General features: G+C 36.6%; 1 long non-coding RNA gene across 1 annotated transcript; it reads right to left on the reverse strand.

The window, feature by feature from the left end:
- Window positions 1-6,344: 6,344 nt before the first annotated feature.
- Window positions 6,345-13,442, reverse strand: LOC135153490 (uncharacterized). Its single transcript, XR_010292865.1, has 3 exons — window positions 13,308-13,442; window positions 10,274-10,393; window positions 6,345-9,915 (listed from the first exon to the last, which is right to left on the reverse strand). It is a non-coding gene; the product is annotated as an uncharacterized LOC135153490 (long non-coding RNA).
- Window positions 13,443-17,632: the final 4,190 nt, after the last annotated feature.

Below are 17,632 nucleotides of genomic sequence, written 5' to 3' on the forward strand. Positions count from 1 at the left end.
TGTAGATAATTTTTCATGTACATGGAGCTAACTTTATTCAGCTGTAAATTATATCGTTTGCATATTATACGTGTAAATGTTAATGTCAGTATTATTGTCATTCACTCGGGTATATCGATGGACAAAACAAATTTAATAAATCTCAGTAATGCTCATAGATGGATACTAAATCCCCTTGATTGTATTCGTATTCCTCCTTGTGAAGGTCATGCAGTTTTAGATAGGTAAGAAAAAAAGCAATGATAATAATGTTGATAGAGATGCATGCTAATTAATGATGATAGATTTTACAGTGTTGATGATGATGATGATGATGGTGATGAAAAATGGAGATGACGATGGGGATGAAAATGATGAAGGTGATGATGATGATGATTATAATGATTATAATTTATATGACAGCATTGGCGGTCATTAATCATTTTGACACACAGGCAGGAAGGGTGATATGATAACCTTCTCTTCAGCGGATAAATATTACTTTGACTTTCAATTTAGCCGGACTGTCACTTCTGAATTCATTCATAAACGTTTTATCGTATCATCATGGTAAACATCGACTAAGCTGTTAGACTGATAAAAAAAAAACTTGCGGATTTACTTCTCTGAGACCCATTCATTCCTCCATTTTGGCCCACATTTTTACCCCTTTCTAGATGCCTAATGAAAAGTGTTTTTCCTCGCAAGCCTTGCTATTCTAACCCAGAATTAGACGCCGCGTATCCATGTAATTTAAGTACACGATACTTCCTATATTTTTTGTTGTATTTTATCAAACACTTCATACTGCTGAAGGGTCCTTTTCACTCCTTATCAAGAGTAAGTCTACCATCATGCCCGGGCACCATGCCTAATTGAATTATATCAAATTTCCCCGTTTCGCTCTTTTTGTCCCTGTTCTCTTATACTGCAACCTTTTAATCTTCCTTTAGGTTTAACCCTCACTTGTGAGTAAAATTTATAAATTCACTTCCTTGAAAAGGACAACAAAGCAATCTCTTAATTTAGGACCTATTTGATTTTACGTTGATGGTTAAATATCGTCATGAAAAGAAAATATCAATTTGGCAAGACTGCCAAAACTTTTGTACAAGTAGAATTAATTTCATATAGGCCTAATATTCAACATGTCCAGATCCATGTGACATTATTTTCATTTTTTTTTTTATGGGGGAGGGGGAAGGGGACTTTCCTGAAAGAGGTCACTTTCTCCGAATATAAATCAATATGTATCATTTTTAAAGCCCCTTTTTTTTCACATTTCACAATTCACATCAGTGCAATCATTAAGTCGATAGTCATAATACAAACACGAAAACAATGTCACCAGACAGATCCATAACTCTGTAACTGCAAAGGGTATTTTAACAAGAGGTGATCATCATGGTCGGAGAAACAAATATCAATCAAATATCCAATATAGTTTGAAGAAATGGAACCACATGGAAATGTCCGTATATAAATATATATGCAGAATTTTCGGGATGGGGCTGTTTCAAAGTATAAAGTTAAAGTTGAATTATGTAGTGCTCTGGGCGAATTAATGTGATATTCTAAAAGAGAGTATTTAAAAAAAAAATGGGGAAGGAGAGAGCTTACCATGGACGTACGCAGCGGTGGGGGGGGGGGCAGTTGCCCCTTTCCCAGTAATTTTGAAAACTTTCATTTTTTCTTGAAAATGTTCACAAATTTTCACCAAAAGTATGCACGAAATCTTTCAATTTCACTTCACAAAATGCCAAAGCGCCCCAATGACAAGCTCGGTCGCTTCGCTCTTTCGCTTTTGAGATTTGTCATAAAGTTTACGCATGCTGTCCCCCCCCCCCAGCGAAAAAAAATTATGCGTATGGCCATGGAACCTTCCCGCCACTCACCAAATTTACCAGAATTTAGAAATTATACACGATATTCGATCCGATTGACACCTGAGAAAATCCAATCGATCATTTTTAAGAAGGAAATTCATGAAGATGGAACATCGACAAAGAAGAAGAAGGAGAAGCAGGAGGAGGAGGACAGGGGCGGATCCAGCTTTCGCCAATAGGGGGGCCGAAAAAATTTCACCGGCATATTTTTCCCGATCAGCCGCTCATGAATTGATATTTATTTTTTTCTTTGAAGAGGTAGTCCTAGTAGTCAGTCACTATATATATATCTCTTTATTCTTTTAAAACAACATAAATAATAATCTCATAAGCCCTGTTTAAATAGTGCGAGCCAATTTTTTTTGGAAATTTCATGAATTTGTCCTGAAAATTGAACATTCGGCAATGTTTGTGATCCTGAACAAGATGCGTATAATTAATTACAGAAAGTTTTAATATATATTCTAGCCTGGTCGAAAAGGGACCTGTTAAGGACTGTTTGCAGTTTAGCCATGAAGATGATACATATTTCAACAATCAAATAATGCAAGCGCGAAGTGCGAGCCGAAAATAATTTGACGTTCTGACCTAAAAATGGAATTCTAAGCACTTTTTTGTAATCATGAATAGGATATTATATAACTAAACGATTGATGCGAGCGGAAAAGGGGAGATTTACACCTTAAATCGGGACACTCTATTCATGCTTTGTAAATCATGAAAATTGGGCAATCGGGTATCTTCCTACATACATTATGCGAGCGCGAAGCGCGATAAGAAAAGTTTTGATATTCTGATCTGAAAATTGATAATTTAAGCGCGTTGTAAATAAAGACTCTGGGCATTCTAAATACATTTTTCATCATGAAAATCAACAATGCGAGCGTAAAGCGCGAGCTGAAAATATTTGATATCCCGATCTGTAAAAAACGGTCAATTCAACCACTATTTCAAGCACTGTGGAAGAAAATTGTGAAATGGATATGGATTGCACTTAATAAATGATGCGAGCGCGAAGCGCGAGCTGATATTTTTATTAATCTTTTTACCTAGGACCGAACATTCGTCATCATATGAAAATGATATTCCTCTTCTTTAGCGCGAGATGAAACTTGTCGATATTTCATTCCTAAAACGGGGTATTTTAATCATATAGAAATTCATAAAAATGTTATTATCTTATTCATTAATCATATTAGCCTAATGAGAACGCGAAATTTGTTGCTATCAAGGCCTGAAACTGGACATTTTTTTAGCACTTTTGTAATTATGAATATGATGCATGGGTAAATATATTTGTAACAATATTTATTGATGCGAGCGCAAATCATGAGCCGAAAATTTTCATTGAAAACTGTCATGAAAAGGGGATTTTAAGAAGTTTGTTATAGAATAATTATAAAGGTATACATAACTCAACTATGTAACTCAATCAAAATGCGAGTGCGCAGCGCTAGCTGATACATTCTGACAATCAGACCTGAAATGAAATATTTTGGGGATATTTTTAAAACTTTATGGAATGCACGAAGATGATAGGCACTTGGCAGATCAAATAATACGAGCGCGCAGCGCGAGCTGAAAATGTTGATATTCAGACCATAAAACAGACATTTTATAAAGCACGTTTTTTTCAAATCAATTTGTAAATCAAACAAAATAATGAAAACTCGATGTTCGAGTTGAAATATGTTTTGCATATTGACTTCAAACTTGATATTTTTGGGCTCTATATCAGCATATTGAGCAAGATATGAATCATCGATCAGGCAATGCGAGCGCGAAGCACGAGCGAAAATTTTATACAGTGACATGATTTTATGTTAAATTTTCAAATTCCAGGTCCTCTCCTCATCTTATTGTATTCACCCGTCTTCCTCCTCTGATTTTCCTTTTCCTTGTCTCCTTCCTTTTACCTTCTTTTATTATTTCTTTTTCTTTCCCCTTTGTTTTATTTATTTTTTTGCTCCGCCAATAGGCGGGACCCGGGCCCCCTGGATCCGCCTATGATTCCGGAGGAGGTATCGGGCCAGTTGTCCCCAGAAACTTGTATTTGTGAAACCATAATTACAAACTTTACAAAACTACAACTTCTTTATACTTTTTTTTTAAAGCGCGATATCCCACTTTTACTGAAAGCCCATTAAAAAAAATCTATACATGAATTAACATGATTAACAACTATTCATCTGTACAACGCTTTCATAGCTCGACACCACCATTGACACAAATTCTTTGGGGGAATTGAGTATAGTATTTACTAAAAATCAAATTCCACTGTGACACCCCCACAAAATAGATACAAAGAAATATAAATAGATAAATAAATAAATAACATCCAGGATTGCTTTCAGCGCGAATAAATTCAAACAAGATCAAATCAATGTCTTGGACAGGAAATGTACATGGAAACCAGCTTTGGGTTCAAGAACAGGATGATATACTGGAAGGAGTGGAATTGTGGTCTATATACGTGACTGTATACAACCCAAGCTTTGGTTTCCGATATTCAAGTGCAGATAATCTAAGAGATAATAGAGATAATAAGCGAGCTTGCAACCTGAATTGGCGTTACGTTTTATTATAATTCAACGGTTTCCTTACACTTTCTTGCCGTGTATTTTGTGAGTAATTGATGTACCTTAATGGGTGCAATTTTATATCGGACAAGGCTTGAATAACCATTAGGGTTAGAGTTCGTTGCCCGGGGTTCGTTATATCTCAATAATAATAATATAATAATAATAATAATAATAATAATAATACTGATAATAATAATAGTAATAATAACCTCTTATAGGTGAACTCACTCTTTGCCGTTAAACTTGCCTGGTATAGCAGTGTGGCTTGAAAGCCCATCATGCATATTCTTTTTTATATATACAAATTAGTAGGCCCTAGAATTAGTATTATCAAAAAAACAAAACACGTTTCATCAACATTTTTGTCCGACAAGTTGTCAGATCTGACAACATCATTGATATTGATTGGCTAAGAAGCAGTGTTACTATGGCCGGTAACTATCGGATAAAATGGGACTTGTCGAATAAAACGTCTGACATCTCCTTTCATGAAGCACTCCCCTGTCCGCAAATTTGCCATCACCGCTTGGAAAAGGGGGAATAAAAAAATAAATCATATATAGGATTTGTGAGCGCACGTATCCACTTTGCTAGTTGCTCAAGGCGCTCCTATATTACCCCGGCTTAGCTATAGTCTACCGATTCCGGTGCGCACAGCTTTTTGAGGAATTGCCGGTACCCATTACCTCACCTGGGTTGAGTGCAGCACAGTGTGGGCGAATTTCTTGCTGAAGGAAAACACGCCATGGCTTGAAATCGAACCCACGTCCTTTAGATTGAAAGACGAGAGTCTTACCCTTACAAAAAATTCCTGTAGTACTCTGTGATATGTACTGCAGGAAGTATCGCAGGAAAGTACTGCAGGAATTACGTGCACGTAATTTGGGACGGTACTACAGAAATGTACAACAGGAGTACAACAGGTCCGTGTCCTGTGATACTTCCTGTGGTAATAACCGCATAAGTATGGCAGGAAGTATGACAGGACACGATCACCACAACCGCTACAACCGCTACAACCACTACCACACTACTATTAGTACTACAGGACAGTATCACAGGATAGTATCACAGGATAGTATCACATGATAGTATGACAGGACAGTATGACAGGATAGTATGACAGGACAGTATGACAGGACAGTACTACAGGAATACCGCAGACCAGTATCACAGGGAAGTACTACAGAACAGTATCGCAGGACAGTACTACAGGAGTACCGCAGGCTTCTGGTACTGTGTCCTGTAGTACTGTCCTGTGATACTGGTCTGGTATTCCTGTAGTACTGTCCTGTGATACTGGTCTGGTATTCCTGTAGTACTGTCCTGTGATACTGGTCTGGTATTCCTGTAGTACTGTCCTGTGATACTGGTCTGGTATTCCTGTAGTACTGTCCTGTGATACTGGTCTGGTATTCCTGTAGTACTGTCCTGTGATACTATCCTGTGGTGATAAATAGTATCACAGGACAGTATGACAGGACAGTACTTTAGGAATTCCGCAGACCAGTATCACAGGAAAGTACTACAGAACAGTACTACAGGACAGTACTGCAGGAATACCAAGAGACCTTACTGCAGGACAATTCCTGCAGTACTGTCCTGTGGTATTCCTGTGATACTGATCTTTGATATCTTCTGTGGCATTATTGGTCTCATCCTGCAGCCTTCTTGTGATACTTTACTGTGGTAATCCTGCAGGGGTATTCTTGTTGATTTCCTGTGACAATCCTATGGTATTGTCCTGTAGTAGTCTGTGCAATTTTCTCACGACACCGTCCTGCACTGGTTTGTTAGGCGTAGTAGTTTGTAAGAATTTCCTGTGATCCAGCACAACAACTTTGACATCTTGACTAATGAAAAGAGGCGTGAAAAAACCCACAAATTTGCAAAGACGTTAAAAGCATATTCACATACCTTTATTATGTATGAGCTGTACTATGCACAGTATAGAACATCTTTGATATCATAAATGACTGCTAGAATAATGCAGTAACATTTCATCTTTAGGATAAGACATGTACAAAGATTTATATCCATGAACATTGAGATGCCACATGAACTACTTTCACTATTCATACATTGCTGCCATTTTGAGATCACATAAAGAAAGCTAGATTCGACCCAGAATCCTTCCCTCTAACACAACAATAAGCGATTATTATTAATACCTTGGTCACATTCCTTGACCGGTTGCCTTACGGCGAGACAAAATCAGCAGTTTTAGGTATTCCTGTACAAACCACCCACGTGTAGCTGGTAGTAGCTGGTACAAGGATGATTAAGACTGTTAATTTTGACTCGACGTAAGGCCACGAGCCGGCGAATGTAACCAAGGCTTAACCAGTATTATGGTTGCAAAAAAAACTGTAATAGCTGAGCAATTGCATTTTCCCCTTCTTGTCAACACCCGATTGGCTTAATACTAAAAGCAGAACATCCTTTACTCAACCATGTTATGAAACAATGGATAACCACTTCTGCATGTACAGATAATGCATGGTGCACATACAGTAAGGGATGAAATTATGATGTGTTGATCACCAGTATAAACTTAAAGTACATGAACGTAATCATAATCACTTCATTTTGCTCAGAATTCACTTAAGTCCATAAATACTGAAAGATATTTTTGAATGAATTTCACATGATTTAGAACGTTCACCATAGGTTAGAAAAAATATGAACATAAGATTACTTTGCCAAAACGTAGATCAAATCTATTGAGACATTAACCTTTTTGACATTGAATAGGCATATCATTTTACACAGTCTTCTTGTCTAAGAATTGCTCCAACTACGTATTGAAGGGTTATATATGAATGTAAGCATGAGCCCATCATAAACACGAAATTGCGGCATGTAATTTGATTTGCTACATGTCATAATTGATAACTAAATGACGTTCAATACTTGATGTTGCTACATAAAATAATTAAGGTCATGTGGCAATGTGAATTCATACCTACTCGAGTCATTTAGTAATTTCAATTAGTATATGACCTAATTAATTATGACATATAGCTCAAAATTGACTTGAATAATTATGACCAATTTGATTGACCTCAATTATTTGAAGTAGCAACATCAATTATTTAACATAAGCACTCTCAATCGAGGTGGAGTAACTCTTCTTTAGGTCATGTTACTATTCGAATTGGAACATGTCATTGTTTAGGTCATGCAGCAATTCAAATTACTTGCTCAAGTAAACAATTACAATTGTAATATCACGCAAAATGAATTAGCTGTACATGACATAATTCTGTTCTTTGATGGGCTTATGCTTCCATATATTAAGTAAATGGCTTTAATTCTTAATGATTATCCAAAAATTCATATACATAAAATAAACCAATATGAAGAGCATCATATCCAAAGTGATCACCAGTTCACCCAATGTTACAGTACAAAAATAAAAAGCTGATTTTCTTATGTACTTTCACACATGTTATACATGTGCACTGTATGTCACTTGACCCTGGCAGACAATAGAATTGACAAGCAGTGAGTCCTACATGTACATGTAGCTGCCTGGTTTGCATACTTTAATGTTATATGAATTTCAATCATGGCCATGTGCTGTTTATACACTAAATGGAGGGATCTTGTCATAATGTTATGTCAATTAAAAACTGAATAAAATCCCAATTATCCTGAATAGCTAGACTAGCCCCCTTGCAATGGACATTGTAATCTTGTTTTCTTTTACCTTTCATTATTTTTGAAAATTTTCATACAACTAGGGCTGGGACTAAAACCCGGGTACCCGAGTAGAAAAATCAATACCCGATACCCGAAAATTGCTCACCAGTATAATGTACATGTATTTGATTTGTATTGCGTAGTGTAAGACATGATTGTAACTCATTACAAAAGTACACAAGCCTCATTTTGAATTTCACCAATTACCCTCTAAATATCCATAAATATACAAGTTTTCAAGTGATGATGATGTGACCGAGATCGTTCAATCATCGCCATGTTTCTTTTGCAGCGCAGTGACGTCATCCAGCCACTGCGACGCAAACCAATTTATGAATGAAAATATAGTAAGCATGCGCATTGCAAGCCTCAGCCCCACGCAGTATTACGTCAAAACAAGTCTGCAATACTCTGTCACCTCATACCAAAATCGACCTACGAAGCACCAGCCAATCACGTTCTTGTTACCATTTTTAGTTCATCATAAACCGAAAATGGGAACACGATCGTGATTGGCTGGCGCATTTGACGCTCCGAAACCCGGAAATCAATTGACTTTGTTCACGTAGCGATACAAACTCACGAACACGATGTAATATCGATGCTACTTCGTAAGATTTTGACGGAAAAGCAAGAATAAAAATTTGCTTACCTGTGCAGTATCGGTGAGAAAACCTTTTATAATTCATATGATATATAGGAAAGTGGAATTCTAGGTCGATTTTGGTACGAGGTGACAGAGTATTGAAACTTGTTTCGATGGAATACTGCGTGGGGCACGGGAGGCTTGCAATGCGCATGCTTACTATATTTTCATTCATAAATTGGCTTGCATCGCATTGGCTTGATGACGTCACCTATGGGGTTTTTCCACCAGTCATATTTCAAGTGACATGATTTTCAGGTACCCACCCGAAAATTACCACGGGTACCCGAAGAGGAAAAACCCGAAAGTCCCAGGCCTACATACAACTCTTTGTTTTTTTTAATACTTTATCAAAGCTTTTATGATTATAAATGTAATTAAATAATTTGACTTGATAAATATTACTGGTATACTAATTGTGAATTTTTAGCAAGAAACAGTATTTGTGTTGGATTAATACATAAAAATGTTGCGAAATTTCGGAACAGCGTACCCAGGCATCACAAATTTGGTCTCAAAAGATGTGCAAGACTTGAAAGTAAAAAGGCAGCTAACAGCCTCCCAGTTATTAACCCTTAGTTAAATTGGACCAATTTGACCCCCCCCCTTCCAAAAATTTTGCGACCATGCTGTCGCACAATTTTTTTAAAACATGCCTCTTTCTAGTCTTGTGCATCTTTTGAGACCAATCTTGTGTCACCCGGTACGTGGTTCTGTAATAACGTGACATTATGTAAGTACATGTCATACCAAAAATTGCTCAAAAACGTGATTTTGTGTACAAAGTCAATGCAATAGAGGAAAAAGTATGATTTTGTATTCTAATTACGCATAAATTAGTATTATCACTTACTAACAATTTGCGTGAAATAATTTACAATTTAATTTTGTAAATTATGCCCTAGACAACCCATGTGCCAATGTTAGACGCGATTGTGCGGTCAAGATCTCAAGGAAGGGGGGGGGGGCCCTGGAAACCCCCCCCTCCCCCCTTCCCCGGCCATATCAACTCCCAAAATACCCTGGCTTTAGTTGACTTTCTGGCTCCTCTTGAGTAGTCACCATTCATTGGACAGCTTGTTTTTATCCAAGTCTGTATAGCACGAGGCAGCTTAATCTGTAGAAAAAAAAACACATACCATTACGATAACATGAACAACATAAAAATACAAGAAATAAGGTGTTTTGCCCCCATCTAGATCTCTTTTCACAAGTACATATCTATCGGATAATGAGGTCCTTGCGGCTATCTCTCTTAGCATATTCTTGCTTATAAAAGCAAACTAAGCCGAAGAGTGACAAACAATTTATAATGCAAACAAATTGTCATAAGCACATATTGAAACTCTTTAATAAAACAATGAAGAATAAATCTACATCTTCTAACAAGGATTACACTGTATGCCACTGCATGAATACAATCTGCTTAATTTTGTAATTATAATATCTACTGAAGTGAATGCCTATATAATCACCTTTTATGAACTCCAACCGTGTCTTGTACAGGAACATGGCCTTTTCTGTGTACACCTGTAGTATCTTTCCCACATAATGCTGGACTTGCTGCTCGATCATCCAGAGATCCCTCTTTGAATCTTTAATGAAATGAAATGAATTTGAGTGACATAGTAAAATTTTATTTGCAGGTTAATACAAATACATGATGTAATAAAAATACATGATAAAACTTCTTCATTTCCATATTTCAGTGTTACAATTCAGGTGCAAAGAGTCATATTCTTTAATAATATTCAACATAAAATCAATGAAAACTAGTGCTGTTGTCGATAGGCCTCATATCGACATTGATGTCGACATACGAAGGATTTTCAAAATTCCGACATGTCGACATGCACGCACCCACATCGACATGTAAACATAAAATAAAAAGGGGTCTAGCCTACAATCACGAGTGTAAAGATTAGCTGAAAAGTTAGAAGCATTTATCCACAGTAATTGGCGCGATTAAAAGGTTTATTCAGCTTAGCAGCGCATTAAATGAAAAAAGAATATCTGCGAGCTGTGCGGCAGTAGAAATACGTCAGTGCAGGGCCGGCCTGCCCGATCGAGCCGCCCTCGATATCCCGTTATAGCGAGAGTAGCATTCACCGTACCCATCCACGGAAATATGTACCCATCGCGCGCTATTCACCGTGCTTGATAATACGTTGCTCCTCAATGCATTACTTTTCACATAAACGTGAGCAGCAGCGAACACGTGTTTTTGTCAAAGTTGTGACTGCCGCAATTGAGCGCTTACTTCATATCACGAAGTCACAGAAAACTTCCCTTCATTCGTTTGGAGATCGTTGCACGGATCGCCGCGGAAGTGATACTGAAATTATCGGTCGATTTTCATTACTTTTCATTGTCAAATTGAGGAGCTTGCGTTTGCAGCAATGATCACTGTTGTAATTGGTGATTCTCAAATTGGCTACGAGTGTTATTGAGCAATGCTTTCGAAACCGGATCCTGGTACAAAAACTTGATTCTCCAGAAAAAAAATGTGGATTAAATCGGTGATTTTGGAAGCTCAATTCCCGAACTGAGCCTGTATTATATAGATCTAGTGTGGGGATATCACTCGTGTCAAGGTGAATATATTTGATTGAGAGTGTTGTTCCACGATCGAATGCTTTTTTTTTATGTTAGGGAGCCCAGGCTAAATTACGGTCCCTTTTTCATGTCGACATTGTCGATGTCGGGATTAATTTTTAAGCGACATGTCGACATGGATTTTTGTTCCCGACAACAGCACTAATGAAAACATTAAAAGTAGAGGAGCATTTTAACCTTACTCACAGTCTGTTATTGTCGCTAAAGTCTTTACAATAAGAAGATTGGGCACTTTGCCGACATCGCGTAATGCTTTGCATCGATTTACATGTATAATAGTCTTTGTGCCTAGTCTTTTCTATGTAGTGTCTTTAATATGTAGATAAAACATGCGTCCTTTAGCTAGTTAGACGAACAATTTTGGAAATTAAAGACGGATCCATATTTTATCAACCGGAAGAGAAATTAGTGCTTAAATGAAGCTATTTGAGGGATATTGATGATATTTAGGGTGAATTGACTTCACATCTTTTCGTAAGTTTGTCATGTTCATAGAAGGCCGGACTTGATTTTATAGAAACCTCTTTTAAATTTGTGGGATTGCCTACCTCGAGTGAAGTTTGTGCAGGCTCCACTCCACTTCACTATTGCTACACTACGCTCCACCTACCCAAACTTTGAGACCGTGAACTGGATCTGTCGATCTGATATTCCGAGTGACAAAAAGTGGGATCTTATGGGGGGGGGGATATCAAATTCATGCAACATCACGCTCTTTAAAAAAATTAAAACTAATATTCTTCCTGCACACAAAGTTTCAGTTCTTCTCCATGCCTCTATCCGTCTCAAAATTGATGATTTAGAGCCAACATGAAGTTTCTCACACGTATCAACATTCAATACATCGCATGCGTGTGAGGTCGGTCGGGTCAGACCAGGCCCGGTATCTCGCGAATATTGCATCCGCATGCAATGTTTTGAAATCGGCAGCGAATTATAAATATGTGTGAGGAACTTCATGTTGGCTCTAAATCACCAATTTTGAGACTGATAAAAGCATGGAACTAAATGAAACTTTGTGTAAAGTAAGAATATTAGTTTTAATTCTTTTTAAAAATCAAGATGTTGCATGAATTTTATATTCCCCACCCCCATAAAATCCCACCTCTGTCACTCAGAATATCAGATCGAGTTCATGGTCTCGAAGTTCGCGTCTGTAACGTTGGCGAAGAACAATAGAAAACAAGATGGCGGCGTAAACATCGGGCAAGTCTCTTCCGTCTAATCATGATATTTTTCGCATTTTTTGGAATGAATTTCTTCTTCAAAAATAACGACGAGAGCGTAGAAATGTTGGAAATTAAGTTTTATCCCATGTACATGATTTAGGTCTAACGTTAGGCTAGATCTTTTAGAAGGAAAGTAGAAATCTCGGGGCCGGGGGTGAAAGTTTCAAGTTTTGGCTTCCTCTGTGTGGGTATATGAGAAAGGATCCCTGGCTTCATATGAGAGTGACCTTACGAAGTTACGTTAGTAAATGATTTTCACTCTCTAGAAGCCGCCTGGCTAGGCCTACAGCCATTCCCGATCACGATATTTTGAAAAGTGGTGGATATATTGACTTCAAATGTGACTGAGAGACTTGTCATGACATTTGGGAACAAATATTGGTGATGAGGTATGCTGGTATTAATCGGCCGGTGCGAAACTGCATTAGCGCCCACCCCTGACCTGGCTACAATCATGACAATACAAACATCCTCACCGCCGCCATCAATATACTACTAACTTAGCCAGCCGTTGGCCGTCCCCGGCCGCGCACACCGCAGATCAGCCCCCACCCGATAAGCGATCGGGAACAACGGCAGTGCAGTGGCCGTACGGTAATGATTAAAAAGTCGAAGAAATTTAAGTGCATGCCGCGCCAAACTACGAAAAATGGATCTAACTTACTGTTTAGCCTGTTGTGTGAATGTCTTAAGAAGTCGTTGTCCGAATCTGATCCATATTCTGTTAGTTTTTGTTGAAATATTGACGGCCTTCTTCATCAAGCTTCGGGTTCAGCTGAGCAGTTACGAACGTTTTTTTTTCAAATGGCGGAACCGGAAACACGTATACGGTACAGTCCGTGCGTTTGTACGGGGAGCTCGGAGGGGGGGGGGGGGTCTTACTTTTTACTTGGCAACCAGACAATTTGACTATTTTCGCCATCATTTATATATCATATTATTAACGTAAAGGAATTGAATAAAGTAAAATTCAAATATTTATTTCTTCTTCCTTTCTTTTTCTTTTCTATGTCTTTTAATTTTTTTCTTTCTCTTTATTCTTTTTTTTAATATAAGGATAGGATTTAAAAACATGTCTCACAATTTTACTCAAAATATGTTATACTAGTATGCAAGTAGGATGACAAAGAAAGCAATGAGGAAAATCACAGCTCCAATATCCTATGTATTTTTAATTTTATTTCTTTTCAAAAACACACATTTTATCCTTTCTTGCGATCGAAGGAAAGATCCCTTTATAAGGTTCAAGTAGTAAAAGAAAATAATCTTAGATCAAGTGCCGGCAGGGTATTTTGATAAGGGGTGGAGGAGCAAGACAAGCAAATATAAAGATACCATTTTGAAGCGAAACATAAGAAAAGATAATAACTTTGCCAACGAGGTAAAAAATAATATGATATCGGTTGTGACACTTTAAGGATGGAAAATAGTTTGAAAATATATAGATACAAACTTCATACAAATTAGAAAAAAAGAAGCAAAATAAACTGCCATCATATGTGAACAGAGATACAAGATTGTTCTTGCAATTAAAAAACATATTTACAAACTATATATAGCTTCGCATCATAAAAATAGATTGAAAATATCCAAATTTATTTGATTTAAAAAGAAATAGATATAAACCAGCCTGGCTAACATATTGCAAGGTGGCAAAGATATAAACCGGGGATATAAAGCAAAAAATAGGCCTTAAAATGGAAATTAAATATCCTATTTTTAGTTTATCCTATTCCACCTGTAAAAAATATTGTGAATAGGAGAACAAATATTGAAGTAATTTTATTTATAATAATATATTTGTAAGAAAATAGGTCCTTTTTACTAAAAAAAAATAAATAAAAAAATAGATGGGAAACTTGGAAAAATGTATTTTCTCGCAATAAAAACTTTAAGGGGCCAGAATCGCATTAAAACTTGGTTATGAAACGTGTAAAACAAAATCTTAGATAGCATTTTAACTGAGATTTATTTTTTAATCAACATTCAACGCTGAACTTTCTTATGTTAATTGTTTATCAATATTTTGTGAAAACAGATAGTGTGCACATCGTCATGAATATTCATTTGGTGGGCTGATGATGTGACATTCCCATTTTTCTTTTTTAATGTTAGATATGAAATTATGATTATCTATTTTTTCAATACATGTGTAAATAATATGTCCCCATTGTAAAGTTGCTGCATTAAATAACTAATGCGGTTAATTAGTCGTCATTCCAATTGTTTAAGTTCTTGGTAGAAATATGTTGAATAAATCTAATTTCATATATTGTACAAAAGAACATGGGATATGACATCATCAGCCCACCTAATGAATATTCATGAGACATGCCTAAATAAAACTGTTTCATGGGAATATTGCAAATCCTTAAAATTCAACTTAACTTCGTTATTTGTCATCCGATTTTGAATAAATTTTAAGCATTTTGTTTTGTGAATTTTACTCTATTTATTGATTATCTCTAGCGTTGACCTCCCCTTCAATTATTTTCTTGTATTGTTAGAAAGAGATGGATGAAGTAGAATAATACGTTCATGCTTATATTTTTATTCATTACAATATCTCTTTGAAATTCAACCCGGCTTCCTCACAACCATTAAGCTCTAAGAGTGTTAGGTGTGTCCTGTATATTTCAACACGTACCCTTTTAAATATAGTCATTTTTTTATTATTCATCCTGTTTTTTATGAAAAATAAGTGGCGAACAAACAAAACAAAAATGATAATTGAAATTTAAAAGAGCGCATGAAAAAGAAATAACCCTGAAAACGAACAATAGTCCTCAAAATATAAGCTGCCCATTTTGGGGTCAATAATTTTTCGCATTTTTCAGTTCGCGCTTTGCTCCTAGTTTTGATCTAGTACGTATAGTACCCTTTCTCGTAGAAATAGAAGCTATCAAACTTAAAACCTCTGAGTCTCAGTAGGCATAACCCCCCCCCCCCTCGCTGATATAGACCTACACAATGGGACAGGGTGAAATATAATTTTGAAATAGGGCCTATATGTCACAATCTAGCTATCACAAAATTAAATTTTCATATAAAAAATTGTACTTTTTAAAATGAATGGTGCCCTTTTAAGCCATATGGCCTTCTAAAAATATAAGACTCAATACGCTACTGACCTCTCCCGAAACTGAAAAAAAAGATAAATCCCTCACTGGAAATAAAAAAATTAGTCTGTGGTACAAACAGGGCTTCCATACAAGTACTGAAGGAAACTAATTTTTTCATGTACTGTACCACAGAAAATACACCAGTAGCGTCTGTGATACAGTTTCAGTCATATTTCTGGGGTGGCTGCATGAGAAGTACCGCAGGAAATTTTGAAAGTATAGCACTGGGGTTGCCATAGAATTTTAGAAGTGCCTATATTGAGTCCTGCAGGAAATTTCAAAATTTTCATTTACCACAGAAGTATCACAGGGTTTTCATAGAAGTGTCTTTAATAGGATCGAGTACTGCAGGAAATTTCAAAATGTTCATGTACCACAGAAGTATCACAGGGTTTCCATAGAAGTGCTTAGTAATAGTATCGCAGGGTTGTCATAGAAGTACTGCAGGATATTTTAGAATTTTCATGTACAACAGAAGTACGACATAACTATCACAGAGTGATATTGTATACAGTTATGTACAACAGAAGTATTACACAGGTACGACAGAGTACCATTAAGGTATTGCATGAAATTTTCATATTTTTATGTACCACAGAAGTAGAACTATCACAGAGTGATACCACAGGAGTCCTGTAGTAATTCCTTATACAGTTTTGTACAACAGAAGTATCACACATGTACGACAGAGTACCATTAAGGTATTGCATGAAATTTTCATATTTTTATGTACCACAGAAGTATGACAGAACTATCACAGAGTGATACCACAGAAGTCCTGTTGTAATTCTATATACAGTTTTGTACAACAGCAGTATCACACAGGTACGACAGAGTACCATTAAGGTATTGCATGAAATTTTCATATTTTCCTGTACCACAGAAGTATGACAGAACTATCACAGAGTGATACCACAGAAGTCCTGTTGTAATTCTATATACAGTTTTGTACAACAGAAGTATCACACAGGTACGACAGAGTACCATTAAGGTATTGCAGGAAATTTTCATATTTTCCTGTACCACAGAAGTATGACAGAACTATCACAGAGTGATACCACAGAAGTCCTGTGGTAATTCTGAGGTACCGTCGTGTATGACAGAAGTATCACACAGGTACAACAGAGTACCACTAAAGTACTGCAGGAATTTTTTGTAAGGGTAACCACTAGAACACGACGCCCCCAAGAATTAAAAATTAAGAAAATTAAGGAAAGTATTAAAAAGAAAGGTGAATTAACTTCCTTTACTTCTCCTTTTCCCTTTTCTTTCCTGCTTCCTATATTCTGCTTTTTGCAATAGGCATTTTGCAAATTCACCTACCATTTACTTTTAGTACATAGGGAGGGGGGGGGGGGCACGTACCCTCTCGCCACACCCCTTCACCACTCACTCATTCAAAATATATACGTGCATTACTCATCAATCATTAAAGGGGAATCCAGCCTTGGCCATAAAATGTTGTGTTGGGAAGGAGAAAAATAAATTAAACAGAATGGTGAAAATTTGAAAGAAATCAGACAAGCATTAAGAAAGTTATAGCTGCTCTAAAATTAAGATCACTAATAGTATGTAGATTTCAAATTGGCAACTGGGTAAGTAAATAATGACAAGGGGCAAGGACAACTTTCCCATAGACCATGTACTTTATTATCAGGGATTTGTGGTTTTCTCCTAAGTACCCATTCCCCTGGGGCAGTAATCTAAATATATAATCCAGGTAGTATATTGTTTTATGTCCTAATGAAAGAAAAATAAAATTTGAAATAAAACTTTGGGGGGAAATGACATGTTAGCCATATTAAATATGTATTGGAGTACATAAAAGAGTAGTCCTTGCCTTACATCACTATGACATCCCATATGC

This window comes from Lytechinus pictus, chromosome 3 (assembly GCF_037042905.1).
Source record: "Lytechinus pictus isolate F3 Inbred chromosome 3, Lp3.0, whole genome shotgun sequence".
Lineage (NCBI taxonomy): Eukaryota > Metazoa > Echinodermata > Echinoidea > Temnopleuroida > Toxopneustidae > Lytechinus > Lytechinus pictus.